General features: G+C 33.6%; 1 long non-coding RNA gene across 1 annotated transcript; it reads left to right on the plus strand.

The window, feature by feature from the left end:
- The first annotated feature begins 9,075 nt into the window (after positions 1 to 9,075).
- Positions 9,076 to 9,714, plus strand: LOC119610066. The gene is made up of 2 exons (XR_005231973.1): positions 9,076 to 9,407; positions 9,484 to 9,714. It is a non-coding gene; the product is annotated as an uncharacterized LOC119610066 (long non-coding RNA).
- The last annotated feature ends 10,260 nt before the right edge of the window (positions 9,715 to 19,974 follow it).

The raw sequence follows: 19,974 nt of genomic DNA on the forward strand, positions 1-19,974 counted from the left end.
TTCAACAGTATGAAATATGCACATTTTGGATTCCTTAGGCAGAGCCTCTACGAGAGGAATCCCATATAAAAATCATATATTCTTTCATAACAAGTGCAAGCAGTAACAATTGCTTTCTGCCTTACAAATCTGCTTCCGAGGAAGCACTATTTTTTGCTGGGTAGATATAAAAAGATTAAACTTGATGAGATTTCTTCGTATAATTTAGTTCTCTGTCGATCTCTTCAAAAGTTATAAGAAATAATGTACATAGCATATACATTTAGATGTAAAATAAGTTTAAGCTTTGAGAGCTTAAAACTCAAAACACATTTTTTCGACTTAGAATATTTTATAATAGCTCTTCTAGAATTTAATTTGTAGTTTTCATTATAGTATAAATTCTATTTTTACTGAATTCCAAGTTTAATATTAATTTTCTTTTTTCACTGATAGAGCGTGTGCCAAATGATAGCAAAGTTCTATGGTGGATTGTAATTTTCCTATTGTGGGAACATTTTTACATTTTGCTGTGCCAAACGATGTCTTTTTTGATTACATTAAATTTTTACAATTGCCACTAATTTCACAAGAAAATCTGCATTTATTTTAATAAAAGAATTATTAAAATTTATTAAAATAAATTTCTACAATCACAAATGTATTATAAACTAAAATTATAAAATATTTTATTTTTTGTATTTTCAAATTTTTCTTTTCGTTTGTCAAAAATTTATATTGCCCTATGAGCTAGTAATATTGTATTCACCTCATATCTATCAAAAATTTACATTTTCAAGTAAATTGTTACCGATTGGCACACAATCTAAAATAAAAAAAATATAAAATCTTTAATTTTTTTAAGTTTTCAAAAATCGTCAGTTTCAAGGAAAAAATCGTCAAATCGTCACTTTGCTATTTTTGAAACGAAGAATCGTCAAAATGACGATAAATCGTCAAATCTGGCAGCTATGGTTGTGGTACAAGTTGATAATGTTATTTTCTCAAACATAGGTTGTGTGAGCAGTAGGGTTCTATAGTTCAAACGAAAAGTCGACTTTTCGACTTTTTCCATTTAGTTAAAAGTCGACTTTTCGACTTTTTGCATTTTATGAAAAGTCGATTTTTCGACTTTTTTCATTTAATTAAAAGTCGACTTTTCGACTATAAGTATTTTATAAATAGTCGACTTTTTCCGACTTTTCGACTTTTTCCGACTTTTTTCGACTTTTTCCGACTTTTCGATTTTTTCTACTATTTGACTATTTTCGACTTCTTTCAATTTTTTATCTACTATTTTTTGACTTTTTCGAGTTTTTCCGACTATTTTAGAGTTTTTGACTTTTTTTCCACTTTTTTTAAAATTTTCGACTATTTTTGACTTGTTTCTACAATTTTCGAGTTTTTGACTTTTTTCGACTTTCTTCGACTTATCGACTTTTTTCGACTTTCAGACTTTTATTAACAAAGTCGACTTTTTCACAGACGATAGTCGAGTTATCGACTTTTTTGGAACGAAATAGTCGACTTCGACTTTTTTCGACAAAAAGTCGATTGTTCGATTATTCGAAAGTCGATTTATAGAACCCTAGCGACAACAGAACCTCTTTCAATGACAGCTCATATGAGACTGAATTGTGTTTTCTATGCGAGTACCTGTGTAAATTTAGTAACGGTCAAAATACACAGTGTATAGGAGTTGCCGATCGTGGATATAGATAGATAGATAGATAGATAGATAGATAGATAGATAGATAGATAGATAGATAGATAGAGATAGATGATAGATAGATAGATAGATAGATAGATAGATAGATAGATAGATAGATAGATAGATAGATAGATAGATAGATAGATAGATAGATAGATAGATAGATAGATAGATAGATAGATAGATAGATAGATAGATAGATAGATAGATAGTAGATAGATAGATAGATAGATAGATAGATAGATAGATAGATAGATAGATAGATAGAGATAGATAGATAGAATAGATAGATAGATAGATAGATAGATAGAAGATAGATAGATAGTAGATAGAGATAGATAGATAGAGATAGATAGATAGATAGATAGATAGATAGATAGATAGATAGATAGATAGATAGATAGATAGATAGATAGATAGATAGATAGATAGATAGATAGATAGATAGATAGATAGATAGATAGAGATAGATAGATAGAGATAGATAGATAGGATAGATAGAATAGATAGATAGATAAGATAGATAGATAGATAGATAGATAGATAGATAGATAGATAGATAGATAGAGTAGATAGATAGATAGATAGATAGATAGATAGATAGGATAGATAGATAGATAGATAGATAGATAGATAGATAGATAGATAGATAGATAGATAGATAGATAGATAGATAGATAGATAGATAGATAGATAGATAGATAGATAGATAGATAGATAGATAGATAGATAGATAGATAGATAGATAGATAGATAGATAGATAGATAGATAGATAGATAGATAGATAGATAGATAGATAGATAGATAGATAGATAGATAGATAGATAGATAGATAGATAGATAGATAGATAGATAGATAGATAGATAGATAGATAGATAGATAGATAGATAGATAGATAGATAGATAGATAGATAGATAGATAGATAGATAGATAGATAGATAGATAGATAGATAGATAGATAGATAGATAGATAGATAGATAGATAGATAGATAGATAGATAGATAGATAGATAGATAGATAGATAGATAGATAGATAGATAGATAGATAGATAGATAGATAGATAGATAGATAGATAGATAGATAGATAGATAGATAGATAGTAGATAGATAGATAGATAGATAGATAGATAGATAGATAGATAGATAGATAGATAGATAGATAGATAGATAGATAGATAGATAGATAGATAGATAGATAGATAGATAGAGATAGATAGATAGAGATAGATAGATAGATAGATAGATAGATAGATAGATAGATAGATAGATAGATAGATAGATATAGATAGATAGATAGATAGATAGATAGATAGATAGATAGATAGATAGATAGATAGATAGATAGATAGATAGATAGATAGATAGATAGATAGATAGATAGATAGATAGATAGATAGATAGATAGATAGATAGATAGATAGATAGATAGATAGATAGATAGATAGATAGATAGATAGATAGATAGATAGATAGATAGATAGATAGATAGATAAGGGCATCAGCTGACACTTTTAAATACGATGAGAAATTTAGAATCGTTTGAGAATCAACTGAGTCACTGACATCTAAAGTGCGTTAATATACGAAAACTAGTTTTTTACCCGTATCTAAAGATTTGGAGGTGTTTGGCAAGTTTCAATAACTGATTCTTGTAATACACCTTTCAGGAAATGATGTTTTTCCAGCTATAGTGTTATTCAGTTTTATTTATATTTTATTACATTATTCGAATAAAAACTTCTATTCGTTGTTCGTTCCAATAATCGAAATTTAATCGACTACTCAAATAAAAAAAATATTATAAGTTTTTATTCGAATAATTTTAAACACGAATTTTTGACAACCCTAATATTTAATTAAATTGTTATCTACTCCCAGCGGTCTGCCAAATTCTATTGATAAAATTACTGAAAAGTTTTATGAAACCTTGTATCAATATATGAATGAGTGTATCCCGAAAAGTATACATAATAAATAAACATTTGGCCCACCCTGGTCTTCTAAACAATTATCTTCCTTAAAAAATATGAAAAGCAAACTCTATAAAAACAAGTAAGAAAGTATAGTCGGGCGTGACCGACCGTATGATACCCTACACCAGCTATGAATATTAAATGTGATTTATTTTTCATAATAAAGCATTTATCATCAATATTACCTTGTTCCGATACATTTAAGCAATTTATGGATGAAAAACTAATTTTCTGAAAGAGGCTTTATATGGGGGGCTAGAGGCAAATATGGACCAAGCCCGATAAAGTTTTGTGAATGTATTTATATTTATATAATATTTATTTAAGCTGAATTTCATCGCGATATTTGTGTTTTTATGTTAATTTTGGGCATTCAAGTAATTTTCTGAAGAGGACTTTGTATGGGAGCTGGGGTCAAATGAGGCGCGATCTTTATGAAATTTGGCAAGGTCATCAAGACTTGTATAAAACTTAGTTGTGCCGCTTTTTATCTATATACAGGTATATTTAACATAATTATGAGCTCAGAAGCCCTTTTCGGGGGGTTCTGTTGTATGGGGGCTAGGTGAAATAATGACCGATTTTAACCATCTTCAATAGGCTGCGTCCTTAGGCCAAAAGGACTCACCCCCGAAAAGGGCTCACACGCCTTTTGTGTTTTTTTCCTTATTTTCTTAAAATTCAGTTTCTTATTTTTATATCCTCCACTTTCGTGAGAAGGGTATATATAAGTTTGTCATTCCGTTTGTAATTTCGATAATATAATTTTCCGACCCCATAAAATATATATATTTTGGATCCTTATAGGTAGCGGAGTTGATTAAGCTATGTCTGTCTGTGTGTTTGTTAAAATCAGTTTTAGAGGACCCCAGATATCGGGGAGATAAAAATCTTCAATAATTCTGTTAGACATGCTTTCGAGAAGATCGCTATTTAAAATCAGCAAAATCGGTCCATAAATACCGGAGATATGAGAAAAAATCCGAGACAACCTCTGAAAATTTCATAAAAAAGACAATTTGTTTCATGCTTTGATGTAAGCAACAACAAAACTGCATATTCATTGAGTATTTCGTTTCATATGTTTGGATGGCTGTGTGTTTCATTGCCTTGTGTATATTGTTTTTGTTTCTCGGTGTATTCAGTTTCGTATGTTTGGATGGCTGTTGGTTTCATTGCGTTGTTTATATTGTTTTTTTTTTACAGTATTTCGTTTCGTATGTTTGGATGCCTGTGTGTTTCATTACCTTGTGTATATTGTTTTTGTTTCTTGGTGCATTCAGTTTCGTATGTTTGTATGTCTGTTGGTTTCATTGCGTTGTGTATTTTGTTTTTGTTTTTTTTTTTTTTTGAGTATTTCGTTCCATATGTTTCATTGTCTTGTGTACATTGTTTTTGTTTCTTGGTGTATTCAGTTTCGTATGTTTGGATGCTGTTGGTTTAACTGCCTTATGTATTTTGTTTTTTTGTGTGGTTATTTCGTTTAGCGTTGTTGTAGTTCATTTTGTTTCGCTATTGCTATAATAATATATAGCCAGGAAAATGAAATAAATATTAATTTTATATTAAATACACTATGGTGAAGGGTATATAAGATTCGGCATAGCCGAATATAGCACTTTTTCTTGTTATATTATTCAAATTTTTCATAGGTTACATTAAAATCTAAATTAACATTTTGATAAATTGGCAAACTTGCAATAATTTGCGTGGCATCCCCAATATGTAAAAAAAATTATATCTGAAAACTATTATAGTTAAGAATTTTCAAAATCGTAAAGTGTTTTTTTATTTGCATTGCTTTAAGGGTAGCAAAGCACACTGGGTACAGCTAGTTTTCTATAATATTGAACCTAGAACCATGAAATTTAGCATGTAGGTTGAAAACCTATAAAAGGAGACTTATTGGTACTTTTTCGTTCTACAAATGTCTTTTAGGCTTTTCGATAATATTGAACCTAGAAACATGAAATTTAGCATGTAAAGCCTGGATTAGGTGAGAACTTATAAAAGGGGACCTTTTGGTACTTTTTCGTTCTCCAAAAGGTACTTCTTGAATTTTCTATAATATTGAACCAAGAAACATGAAATTTTGTATTTATAGTGAGAACATGTAAAGTGAGACTTTTTGGTACTTTTAAGTTAATACAAATCTGATACTTTTTCGTTTTACAACTGGTATTTTTTTATTTTTTGTAATAATTTGTTGTACTGGCTATTCTATTTAACACATTATGGTGAAGGGTATCTAAGATTCGGCACCGCCGAATATAGGACTCTTACTTGTTTTTCTTTCGATTTAAATATTTAGTTCACAAGGTTAAAATTTTTATTATTATTAAATATAGGTTCTGCATTTTTTAATATTTACAATTTTACATTTAGTTTTACATGATCCAGTTCAAATTTTGATTTAATACATTTAAGTTTGTAATTCCGTTTGTAATTTCTATAATATAATTTTCCGACCCCATAAACTATATATATTCTGGATCCTTATAGGTAGCGGAGTTGATTAAGCTATGTCCGTCTGTCTGTCTGTCCGTCTGTGTGTTTGTTGAAATCAGTTTTTAGAGGACCCCAGATGACGGCGAGATTCAAATCTGCAATAATTCTGTTAGACATGCTTTCGAGAAGATCGCTATTTAAAATCAGCAAAATCGGTCCATAAATACCGGAGATATAAGCAAAAATCCGAGACAACCTCTGAAAATTTTATAAAAAATAAAATTTTTTTCATGCTTTGATATAAGCAACAACAACAACACTGCTTATTCATTGAGTATTTCGTTTCATATGTTTGGATGGCTGTGTGTTTCATTGCCTTGTGTATATTGTTTTTGTTTCTTGGTGCATTCAGTTTCGTATGTTTGGATGTCTGTTGTTTTCTTTGCGTTGTGTATTTTGTTTTTGCTTTTTTGTGAGTATTTCGTTTCGTATGTTTCATTGTCTTGTGTATATTGTTTTTGTTTTTTGGTGTATTCAATTTCGTATGTTTGGATGCCTGTTGGTTTCATTGCGTTGTGTATTTTGTTTTTTTGTGTATTTCGTTTCGTATGTTTGGATGTCTGTTGGTTTTACTGCCTTGTGTAAATTGTTTTTTTGTGTATTTATTTCGTTTAGCGTTGTTATTGTTCGTTTTGCTATAGCTATAATAATGATATAAACGGGAAAAAGAAATAAATTAAAATTTTATAGAATTGATATATTTTTAAATACACTGTGGTGAAGGGTATATAAGATTCGGCATAGCCGAATATAGCACTCTTACTTGTTTTTTATTAATCTTTTTTTCCACATTTTTGTGTAAATTTTTTTATTCACTTTTATTTTATTTTTCATTTCGTTTCATTTTAGTTCATATGGTCATTTCATTAATTATATAGTTTTTTTCTTCACATTTTATTTATTTAGTTCAATAAAAAAAAAATTAGTTAAAATTTTTCACTAAATGCACATTTGAACATCTTGCTCAGATGATTTTTTTCTCCAAAACTCCGGGGCCACGACCAGAACTTGACTTCTCAAAAGCACGTTACTAACTAACTTGAAACATCCTACGCGTGGTGATATGTGTTATTATTGTCTTTTTCTTCCTCCTTTTCGCACGTGTTGTTTTGTCATCTGATCTAACGGGATCATCATCTGACATAAAATTGACAAATGTCGTGTAGTCATTGGTCAAATCAGCTAACGGTTTAATTTGTAAAAGAAAAGAAGAAGTTCGATAACAAAAGGAGCTTGCAAAAACTAAAGTGCATGGTTGGATTCAAAGGTAATGCAAAAAGGAGTATAATGGAGTTGCCAACATGGAATTGATCCAAATGCTTTTAATTCTATTAATGCCTAATGTCAGTTTATTTTGAATTTATTTTAAAATAAATTATTTTATAAATGCGTAACACAAACTCGAACTTAAATCATTGATTAAATAACTTGTTCCAGAATCGTTCCATTGAACGAGTTTGTTGATGCGTAACGCAAAAATTATTGGTTGTGAATATTTTTGAAATTGGGTTTACAATTATAATTATATTTTTAATTTTCCATAGGAAGTGGCTATTTGAAAATGTAACTTAAGCTCAGATAACCAGTAAACATTAATTTTTATGTTGTACATAATTAATTAATTTTTAACCATATTTTTAAAGAAGAACAATTAAAATTGGCATACAAGAATATGTACAAAAAATCCTAAAATGTGCTAAAAAAAAGTGCCAAAAAACATTTGAAAAATGCTAATAAGGTGCTAGGTGCTAGATTACATTTTTGGGTGCTAAATGAGTTTAAAAAGTGCTAAATCTAGCACTAAAAGTGCTAAATTGGCAACACTGCTCGCCACTAAAGTGGTGTAGGGTATAAATACAAAAAATCTGGGACAGCTCTCGATTATACTAAATATTCTCTCCTCAGGGCGAAATATAACATGCTGAATGTTAAATTGTACAATAACACAGGCCAACCAAATTAAGTTTTGTGAACATTTTTGAAATCTAATTTTAACGCAGTTTAAGCTGTTGTAGTGGTGTGGTGGTCAGCTGTTTGTTTAAAATAAGACAAACAGAAAACAAAATAAACAGAAAGGAACAGAATGGCCAGATTGCTAGCGGCGCTGGTATGCCCGCGTATTGCGCGGCTAAAGCTCGCCGGATGGGGTGGTTCTTGCCGGCAATCTGGACCATAAACACACACTAACACAAAAATTCATACCAGCATTTGGGGTATTATTTGAAAAAGGGGCCAAAAGTAGTCCTGCATCTCCCTGCGGTCATACCTATACACATTATTGTCCTCCCACTAGAGGATTCAACCTCACCATGACGTCCTCTTCCTTGACGTCCCCCAAATCTTCCCTGCGAACATTCACTTCCCCTACTTACCGCCGCTTTTCAAACAAATTACCAAATCATATTAATGACACAACTTTTCAAAATTTCTTTAAAACGTTATAAACATAATTTTTTTTATTAATTATTAGAATTTTTCTTAGCTTACGGCAAAATTTAAATTTTACAAAAATTTTTTTTATGGACAATATCCAAAAAAATGAGTTTAAGGGAGATATTTATTATTACAAAAAATTTTTATATACAAATTATCGGTTTAACACATTTAGCTTTTAGATTAACAAATTTTCTTTAGTTTCCCATTTTAAGTTTTTGTAGATTCTAAGCTTTAGATTTAAGTAGATTTAGGCTTTAGTAGTATGATTTCACAATATAATCTCTTAGTTTTAAAGCAGTATATTTTAAATTTTAGGTTTTAAGTTTTAAATAGATTTAAGAATTTAGTTTTTGACAAATTGTTTTCAGCTTTTAGTTTTATCAAATTTTTAAATTTTAAGTATTTTTAGATTTCAGCTTTTAAGTATTTTTATCTTTTAGCTTTTAAGTATCTTTAGATTTTAGCTTTTAAGTATTTTTTCCTTACTTTCTCCTCTTTCTTCTACAGGTCCTACGGCTATGGAGTTGGCAGGTGTTGCAGTGGGGTTTCCGTCGTCCGTATTCTGTCCAGGTCCGGGTAATTCAGGTCAGTTTGCAAAAATTTTAAATATCTTTTAAATAATTATTTATATATATTTATTTTTTTTTTTACATATATATACGTATAAAAATACTGAGCTACTGGGTGCAAATCTGCCGCAAATTCTTCTAAAAAACTAGGCCTGAGCTCAACCCTAACGTCGCGCACGCTTGGCGGTAATTTTTGGCCAGCGGTCTGGTCCGATTCTAACCAATGGTAAGCTTGTTATTTTATATATATATAAATTTTTTTATTTATTATTTTCCCTTTTTTTTTATTAATTATTTAAAAGGTACTGTCAGTCCGTCTTGTCGTTCAGGGTCAAAAATCTTTATGGTCGAAACCTTTGGTATACCTGCGCACCCCAGGATTGGCAGTGCGGAGCCGATGTTCCCAAATGAAAGATCCCACGTTGGAAGTCGGCAGAGGTGGCGTTGAAATATTTGTATAACCTTTTTTTTTCGGTGTTCAATTTATATAATTTATATTATATTGTTTGATTTAAATAAAGACTTTAAAAATGCTTAGGCGACTTTTATTGTGCGCACTTGCCACTTGCTGCTTCGTTGAATCTCAAAAAAAAAAAGGCCGACATTTTGCACATTAGGGTCCGAGAAACCTCGGATCCCATAATGGCTTCCTACTGTTTCAATTCCTTTCAGCTATTCAATCTACTGTTTCAAATAATTTTCCTAGTGTTTGTTTTTGTTTACTTTCATTTTTTTCTTTTCTCAAAAATGTCAAACGACGCGTTGCCAACTTTATTTTTCCCTTCTTCTTATTTCTACAACCATTCACACATTTACCTACAGGGTGCACACGACAAACCCCACCATTTCTGTCATCCATTTATGGAGACAAAATGGGAGGGAAAAATACGCGCCCTGATTTTTATGAATTACCCTAATAAAATAAAAATTTAAAATTTTGGGCATTTTTTAATCCCCATATAAAAAAATGCAGTCTGGCAACCCTTATTCGTTCGAGAACGAAAGTACAACTCTGTGCCGCCGTTAAAAATTGGACGGTCGGCGACGAACTCTGAACAGCTGCTTGAATGAATGGAACGGGAGGAGGCAACATAGGAAAAATACGCATGTGTAAATGCGTACGATCATTTTTCAATGGCGGTGAACAAGAATGGTAAGTATTTGTTAATGAGTTTTTATTCTTCGAAAATATTTATTTCTAATTGGAAATTTTAATATGAAAATGTAGCAAAATACTAATAAAATTTTTCTTATATTTTCTTTTCAGGAATAGACGAAGGATGCTGCGGATTCTGGTGGAATTTTGGTAAGTAAAAAAAAATTATTAAAAATATTCAAGGTCAACAAATTTATTAATGCATTTTTTTTTTGTTTACTCTTTTCAGGAATGTGACTACAGTTATTTATCGTGTGTGTGCAGACGTAATTTCTGGATTTGGACAAAAACAAAAAGGTAAGTAATATGAATTTAATTAAATAAAAGTGTGGTGGTAAAATAAAAATAAAAGTGCAGTTAGGAATTTGTGGACAAAAAAAAATTTTAATACAGTGATGGTAAAAAGTGCGCGGACGGACAAAAAAAAATGAAAACGAAAAATTAAAATTTCTTTCAAAATAAAAAGTGAAAAATTTATTGCCGGTATGCAATAACAATTAAAAAATTATTTTCCAGAAATTACAGTGCGGGACAAAAGTGAATCAAAGAAAATTAAAATAAAAAAAATTAAATGAAAATTTTAAATAAAAAAAATCGGATTTGTGTCGGCAAACAAATAAAATTAAAACGGAATCTACAGTGTGTAACAAAAGTGTACGCCAAAAAAAATTACAACTAAAAAAATTGAAAAAAATTAAATGAAAATTTACAATAAAAAATTGTGTCGATACAAAAAAAAATAAAAATGAAATTTACAGTGAGTGACAAAAGTGTAATAAAAAAAATAAATTGAAAAGAGAACAAAAAAAAAAAAAAAAAAAAAATGCAAATTAAAGTGAAAATGAAATTGAAAACTAAAAAAAATAAAAAATTAAAGTTACAGTGTCGGGCAAAAATGCACGGATTTTAAAATTAAAAGTGAGCAAAAATATTAAAGTGAACAAAAAAAATTAAAAGTGATACGGAAACTAAAGTGATAAAGAAAATTAAACCGGTAAAAAAAAAAAAAAATTAATTACAGTGGATAACAAAAGTGAAATGAAAATAAAATCATAAAAAATTAAAATTAATTTGAAAGTGGTTGTGAAAATAATGGGTGATGAATCAAAAATAAAAAAAAAATTTTAATACAGTGACAATCAAAAGTGGTATACAAAAAATTTTATATAAACTAAATTGAAAATCGACGCGAAATTAAATAAATTTTTTCGAATATTTTTTTTTTGTGGAAAATACAGTGGCGGAGAAAAGTGGCAGTGATAAAAAGAAAATCTAAAATAAATTAAATCCTAATCTGTGGTGAAGTGTTAAAACCGAAAAACTGAGAATAAAAATTACAGTGGTGTGCAAAAGTGGTGTGACAGTGAAAATTAAAAATAAAAAAATTTAGAAAATTAAAAATTAGAAAAATTAGTGAAAATTAACAAAAAAAATAAAATAAAACGGAGTGGTAAATTAAAAAGGTCGTGAAAACAAAATAATGAAATCGGTAAACAAAACAATTAAAATGAAAACTATGGCAACAAAAAAAAGAAAGGTGTTCACTAAAAGTGTGCTGTGAACGAAACGAACTTAAATTCAAAATAAATAATAAAAAAAATTCTACTAATTCAAAATTCAAATTTTTTTTTTGTGATTTTTTTTGTGTTTTATATATTTTTTTTTTTGTGGTTTTTGTGTTTTGTATTTTTGTATTTTTTTTTTTAATTTTTGTTTTTATATATTTTTTTTTTTGTGATTTTTTTTTTTTTTTGTTTTGGAATTTTTATATAATTTTATTAGAACTTCTTTCTAACATTTTTCACTTTCTTTTCAGATTATCCATTCATTGGAGTAAGAAGACTAGACGACCTGGACTTCAAATAAGACTCAGGTAAGTCTTTTGTTAAAGGTGGGAAATGCAAGGACTAGATTCACCAAAGATTTCAGGATAAATCCTTTGATCCTTGGCGAGAAATACCCCTTGACATTTCCACATGAAAATATAAAAACAAAATTAATTTCTTAGAATAAGTGTTGTTGAGATTAGAAAATATCCTAAAATTAAAGATTTCCTCTAGCAAATTCATTATATTATTTCTTTAGGAATTTTCATTCTCAACAAATAATTGAAAATAACTAATATCTTGTTTTCTACAGGTTCCTTGGGGAATTCAAGTGCCCTCGTGAAGGACGAACCCTATGAAGCCAATTTAATTCAGGGGAATTGGCAAGTATATACTAAAATATATTAAATTTATATTTAAACTATGGGAATCCCTACTAAAGTCTTCCGAACTTTATTTCAGGTTACAACAACAACAGAAACAACTACTAAACAACAATTAAAGCAACAAATACAACAGAAGCAGATATTTGCAGAAAGGCGTAGAAATATCAGAGTGAGTGTAAAACCAAAAATTTAATAAAGTAGTATAAGTTGAATAGTCTTAAGTCGGACTGGATAGGAACCATATCTTTTCATAATTAAAGCAGAATTCGGTAGTAATAACAAGATAAAGTTTAGAAAAACTATGAAGCAAGGTCCTAAACTACTTGTTATTACTACTGACTTCAAATGAATTGTGTTTAGTATAGTTACTGATTATATCCTGGACAAAACCGATGATTCTGTACTATTGATCATTTATATCCCAGCCAGTGACAATCTGCTTACGGAATGAACAAATACCTGTTGGTCTGCCAATATGTATTGTCCCAATTGTTTCCTTTGGTATCGGCTCGCTGTAAGATCGGACTCAGAATTGTGTCATTGCCCTAGGTGACTAATAACCCTTACGCTTTTAATGGCACGGTACCGGAAGGCTTTGATGGGGTTGCACCTTCTAATAGGGTAATGACCGGTTACACATGTAACCAGCTAAGAAACGTTGGCTTTAAGTCGAACCAAACAAATAATTATTCATTCCAAAGAAGCTATGGATCTCACTGGACTACGATATAAATGAACGATATGTACAGATCTCAATACTGCTCAGGATACAACAACAACTATACCAAACAGAAATTCACTGCGAGAGATAGATTTTCAATTAATAACAAAACTCAAAAGACTTTATCCAATTATAGTTACCTATCGAGTACAAATTAGATAAGGCTGACTACTAGACACGACAGGCGAAAGATAAGCAGGAGAACATGTTGGGACTAGAACCACCAAAGATTCTAAAGCTATTGCTTTAAATCTTTGGCGTGAAAAACCCCCAACGATCTTCCCTGCATATCCTCGACCTCGTACAGACTGTTTCCGACTGGTCGTACAATTCGGCATTTTAGAAATTTTCGAGCGAATTTGGCATTAAAATTGTTTTTGAAATCACTCTGCTGGAAGTTACGTCGGTAGACTTCCTGACCGGGAATGAACTTAATTGGACGACACCGCGTGTTATACGATTTTTCGTTGCGAGCGTAAGCTTTGTGTAAATTCTCGCGAATTTTCTGACGGATCAGATCCAATCTAGCAGCATTCGGAATGACGTTAATTTCTGGATCATTTAAGATTTTCAGTTTTCGTGCCAACTGGTAAACGCTACCATGGCCAATCATATTCATTCCGAACAAGGCGAAGTAAGGCGTAACTCCGATGGACGACTGCACGGAAGACCTTAAGGAAAATTCAATTTCGGACAAATGCTTGTCCCATTCTGTGTGGTCTTCCTGCAGATACGACCTTACACGCTTTTATGATGTCCTCTGTCAGATCTAACGGTACCCATAATTTCCACGCGAAATCTTCATTCGTTTCCAAACCGTCGTAAGGTTTAGTACGCTTGTAAACGAAACCGTCGATTACTTTCAAATCGGGCAATTGTTCGGCATTTTTCTCGACTGTGTCTATGAGGTTACGATAATCTTCTGACCGGAAAGAAACTGAAGTTAGATCGATCAGCTTAGGAACGTTTAACGAGATTTCGTCCATATCATAGCGTGATAGGGTATCGGGTACAACATTTTGCTTCCCCTGCCTATGCTCAATCGTAAAATCATACGACTGTAGATGTAGACTCCACCTCGCTAAACGACCAGTCAGATCTTTATGGCTCATCAGCCACTTTAGGCTACTATGATCCGTAATGACGGTAAATGGCATTAGTTCTATATAGGGCCTAAACTTCTTAATCGCCAGAACTACAGCTAAACATTCACGTTCAGTTACCGAATAGTTTTTCTGCGCCGATGTTAGTTTGTGTGAAAAATATGCAATTGGGTGCTCTCCGTCGGAATCATCCTTCTGGAAAAGCACTGCCCCAATGCCTACATCAGACGCATCGCACTGAACGTAGAAATGTTTGCTGAAATCCGGGTGATTAAGTAGTGGACTCGAAATCAGAGCTTCCTTGAGACGATCAAAAGCAGCTTTAGCTTCCTCAGTAAACTTGAATTGCTTACCCTTCTTCAGCGTTTCAAAGATTGGGGCAGCAATGGTAGCATAGTCTGGTATGAATTTTCGATACCAGCCTGTTGCTCCCATGAAGCTCCGCACCTGTCTTGCTGACTTAGGATAAGCAAAACGAGTTATGGTCTCCACTTTAGCTGGGTCAGGTTTAAGTTTGCCGCCTCCTACTATGTAACCCAGATACCTTAGCTCTTTGAAGCAGAATTTAGATTTAGCCACATTGATGGTCAGACCTGCGTTTGCTAAACAAATAGATACACGTTTCAGCAATTCCAGATGTGTCTCGAATTCTGGAGATACAATCAAAAGGTCGTCTAGGTAGACAAAAACCCTATCACGAAGTGCCGCGGGAATCACTTTATCCATCAAACGGCATAACCTTTGGGCTGCATTGCACAACCCGAAAGGCATAACCGTAAAATGATAAAGTGGTCGTCCTGGCACCGTGAATGCGGTTTTCTCTTTACTAGACGATTCTAGTGGTATCTGCCAGAACGCGTCTTTAAGGTCGACACTAGAGATGTATATCGTGTCTCCCAAACGACTGAGCAAACCTTCAATGTGCGGCAATGGATAGGCATCCTTGACTGTCAGTGCATTGAGCTTGCGTGCGTCCAGGCATAGCCGGTTTTTCTCGCCCCTTCGGACTAGAGTAACCGGATGACTCCATGGACTCTCACTAAGCTCAATGACACCGAGGTCAAGCATCCTATCCAGCTCCGCATACATCAACTTTTGCACGGCCGGGGAGACAGGATAGTGACGATCCTTAACTGGAATTGCATCACGAGTATCTATCGAATGCCTTTCCAAATCTGTCTTACCTAAACCTTTTCTACTATAACAGGGGAACATCGATATCACTAAATCTAATTTCTGCTGCTGATCTGGCGTCAGCTTGTGAGTCACGACATCTGGATTACTATCTGCCTCTTCGCAGAGACTAATCCCGTTGGTCGTGAGACTCTCAAGGCTGGCAAACATTTTAAAAACCTTCATGAAATCGACCCCCAAGAATAGTTCTCGATTCAAACTAGGCACTAAATAGAATGTAATAACATTTACCGCATCACGGAACCTAACTTCAGCCCTGACGCGACCGACTATCGGATGATTAGTACCATCCGCTGTTTTTATAATATTTCTAAATTCGTAAACCTCAAGACCGGCGTCCTTTACGAACTTCAGGCAATTTTTCCCGAGACAGGTGACCGTTGCACCGCTATCAAGCAAACCGACTATTTCCTGACCGCCTATCCGTAACCGGGTATATAATCGCGAGTCTTCACCCTCATAGAGTGAAGCGGACGAAATCTCGTGTCTCAACCGTTTCCTCACCTTATATCGCTCTCTTGCTTTTCTAATTTTGTTCGACACTCTACCGAAAATTCTATTTTTTGCTTCGTTGTATTGTTGAATCCGAATATGTAGGGGTTTGAGTTCTCGGAGCCGAGGCTCAGGTTTTAACTCAAACTCCGACCTATTCGGATTCTTTAAAATTGTTATTTGTAGCTGCTGATGTTGTTGTTCCCTACTCTCTACTGGGCCTACACCTCGGTCGACCTCGCCTCCCCAGTTCGAGACGGGTTCCGGGATCTGTTTCCCTGACATTTGGGACATTTTGGGGCCACTACATTATCCTTCCCACACCGGAAACAAAACATCCGAGTTATGGGCTGTGGACAGTCGACGAAACCGTGGCCAACGACTTTACAGTTCCAACAAACGTACTGACTTGTCGACCGAATACCATCTACCTCCAAATCGATCAATGACTGCTCCTCATCCTCACCACATAATTCATGCACGCGATGCGTGACATTTGCACGTTGATACAGCTGCCTCTGATTAGCAATCAAGTTTTCCGCTCGCCTCACCTCGCGACAGAATTCTGACAGGGTTTTCAAACGAATCGAAAACATCATCTGTGCCAAAGATGGTTTCAGATTACCCCGCATGATTTCTACCAGCTGCTCCTCCGCATATGGGTGCTGTTGCTGGTTTCGGAGTTTAATAACGGCATTGTAGTAATCATCAAAACTTTCTTGCGGCAACTGTCGGCGATTGAGAATTTTCATTTGCACCTCGTGTTCTTGCTCAAAGCGTCTGTATTGTGCTAAGAGGGCTTTCTCCAACTCCTCCCAGGTGTTAATATGCACTATTTTCCTGTAGTCCCAGTACCAGTCTAGAGCGGGGCCGTCTAGAAGAAGATGGAAACTCCTCAGGATTTCATCATCAGAGCATCCGTAATCCCTCCTCAACGCTCCAACTCTAAAGATGAATTCTTGCACATTCATGGTTTTACTAGTGCCATCAAATTTAACACCCCATTTGGCTAATTTAAACTTATCCAATGGCTCTGGGTGTCTTGGCCTCGAAATTGCCAAGTTATAATTTAGCGGTTGTTGTTGAGCGGCTGGCCCAGACCAAGTATCCTGTGGATACCCAGGCTGGGAAGCGCTATATTGCTGATAGTTAGCTTGTGGGTCTGGTGCTGGTTGTGGCCATAACTGCTGCTGGCTGTATCTGTTGAAAGCTGGTTGCGAGTTAGGCAAAGGGTTTGGTTGTTGCAAAATCGGCGGCTGAACATACCGCTGCGCTGCCGGCTGAGAATACGGCAACGGGTTATTCTGCTGCAGAACTGACTGCTGTTGCTGATATTGGGTTTGTACTGGTGGCTGCTGATTTGGTGTTTGTACCGGAGGCTGATATTGTGTTTGTACTGACAGTTGTTGAATACTAGCTTCTGTTACTCTAGGAGCTGCTGGACCGACGGGCACATAATTTGGAGCCGGAATTAATGGTGGTGGTTGCTGGTAACCTGGCGTTGCTGGATGACCAAAGAATGATGGTTGTGCCTCTAAAGAGGTTCTCGGTGGTTGAGTTGGCGGTACCACATGGTTTGAAGGTGACAACATTGTTTGCATTGGAGCCGGATTAGTCATCGGCAGCGACAATATAAGCTGCTTCATGTCGTCCAATGCTTTCTGGATCTTGTTGTCGACCTCTTTCATAAATTGGATTTGATGTAATCCAACTGAGGCACTTACAATGTTTTGAATATCGCTGACCTGTATTGGACTTTCGGCACCTTGGCCTGCCATGCTCTCTCGAACTTCTCTCCTTATATTTTGTGCTGTCTCGCTTAAGAATGTTGGAGACACTACCGTCTGGTTAGCGCCTTCGGAGCTGATCGAAAGATCATGAGATGCTTGAGTGCTGAAAATCGGATCTGCTGTACTGGCTGTTGTTGTGATTGTGGTTGTGGTGGGATTCGTAAAAGTCACGACAGATGAGGTGGTAGGAGTATCGGTATGACAAGTTACGTTGGTACTGCTTGTCGCCATGGCGTTATTTTGATGCTGTAGACGACTCGCGCGACGGGTTAAAACCATTTAAAAAAAATAAAAATTAATATAAATCTTCACTTCAATATCAAAAATAAAAAAAAAGGTATTGTATATATATATTATATTTCAAGTTATATATATAAATATGTAAAAGTAATTCGTATTCCAGAATCTTAGCAGCGTAAATTGGAAAAAAAATATATGTTCACTCCTAAGATTTCTTCCTATCAAAGGCAAAAAAAAAAAAAAAAAAATTTGATAAAACTCAAAAAGCTTAAATGCGGGCGGCATTTTCGGGAAAGTAAAAGTTTGCAGGTAGATTTTATTTCACAATTTACATTGCTGCTATGTGTATAGATATGGCCTAATTCTTTTTCTTATTTATGGTTTCAGGAGATGCAGAATACTAAACGAAAATTAAAAAGATGGGTGAAACTGCTAACTGGCTCTTCACAGTCCTGTCTACTAAGGTGCAGCTTAAAAAGGTTAAATGTACCAGACTTCTAAGGACTACCTCCCTAGACCGGCTGCGACTTAAGAACGTAAGTATTCTTAATTTAGGTATAGTTAGTTGTATGCTATTGTTAATTTAAGTGTGGATATGGTCGCCATCTTTTCCTTCCAACTTGAGCATTTAGAGATTAAGCTGTGCCTGTTATCTCTAAGCCTCAAGCTGTTAGGAAAAGATGGCAACTACGGAATCCAGAATTTTGCATGCCCTTATTGCCCACACAAGATGTCGCAACGCGATCAGGACTCTTTTGTCCTAGAGACCGGGACTTACATCTGCGTGACCAATAAGAACATGCGCAATTTAGGATTCGTAGCTATTGAAATAAAAAAGTGTTATTAAAAATTTCCAAATATTATCTTATTCATCTAAGTAGCTACAGTTAGGGACTCTTGACTTTAAACCTAACCGGCCTACTCGGACTTAAGAGAATACGTCAAACTACTTGGTCTACGGACCTACTTTCGGGCCCCACGTTGGGCGCCATTTATGTAGTGGTGTGGTGGTCAGCTGTTTGTTTAAAATAAGACAAACAGAAAACAAAATAAACAGAAAGGAACAGAATGGCCAGATTGCTAGCGGCGCTGGTATGCCCGCGTATTGCGCGGCTAAAGCTCGCCGGATGGGGTGGTTCTTGCCGGCAATCTGGACCATAAACACACACTAACACAAAAATTCATACCAGCATTTGGGGTATTATTTGAAAAAGGGGCCAAAAGTAGTCCTGCATCTCCCTGCGGTCATACCTATACACATTATTGTCCTCCCACTAGAGGATTCAACCTCACCATGACGTCCTCTTCCTTGACGTCCCCCAAATCTTCCCTGCGAACATTCACTTCCCCTACTTACCGCCGCTTTTCAAACAAATTACCAAATCATATTAATGACACAACTTTTCAAAATTTCTTTAAAACGTTATAAACATAATTTTTTTTATTAATTATTAGAATTTTTCTTAGCTTACGGCAAAATTTAAATTTTACAAAAATTTTTTTTATGGACAATATCCAAAAAAATGAGTTTAAGGGAGATATTTATTATTACAAAAAAAATTTTATATACAAATTATCGGTTTAACACATTTAGCTTTTAGATTAACAAATTTTCTTTAGTTTCCCATTTTAAGTTTTTGTAGATTCTAAGCTTTAGATTTAAGTAGATTTAGGCTTTAGTAGTATGATTTCACAATATAATCTCTTAGTTTTAAAGCAGTATATTTTAAATTTTAGGTTTTAAGTTTTAAATAGATTTAAGAATTTAGTTTTTGACAAATTGTTTTCAGCTTTTAGTTTTATCAAATTTTTAAATTTTAAGTATTTTTAGATTTCAGCTTTTAAGTATTTTTATCTTTTAGCTTTTAAGTATCTTTAGATTTTA

The sequence above is a fragment of the Lucilia sericata genome, unplaced genomic scaffold (assembly GCF_015586225.1).
Source record: "Lucilia sericata isolate MDLA Ls3-8-SP2 unplaced genomic scaffold, ASM1558622v1 Contig000027F_arrow, whole genome shotgun sequence".
Classification (NCBI taxonomy): domain Eukaryota; kingdom Metazoa; phylum Arthropoda; class Insecta; order Diptera; family Calliphoridae; genus Lucilia; species Lucilia sericata.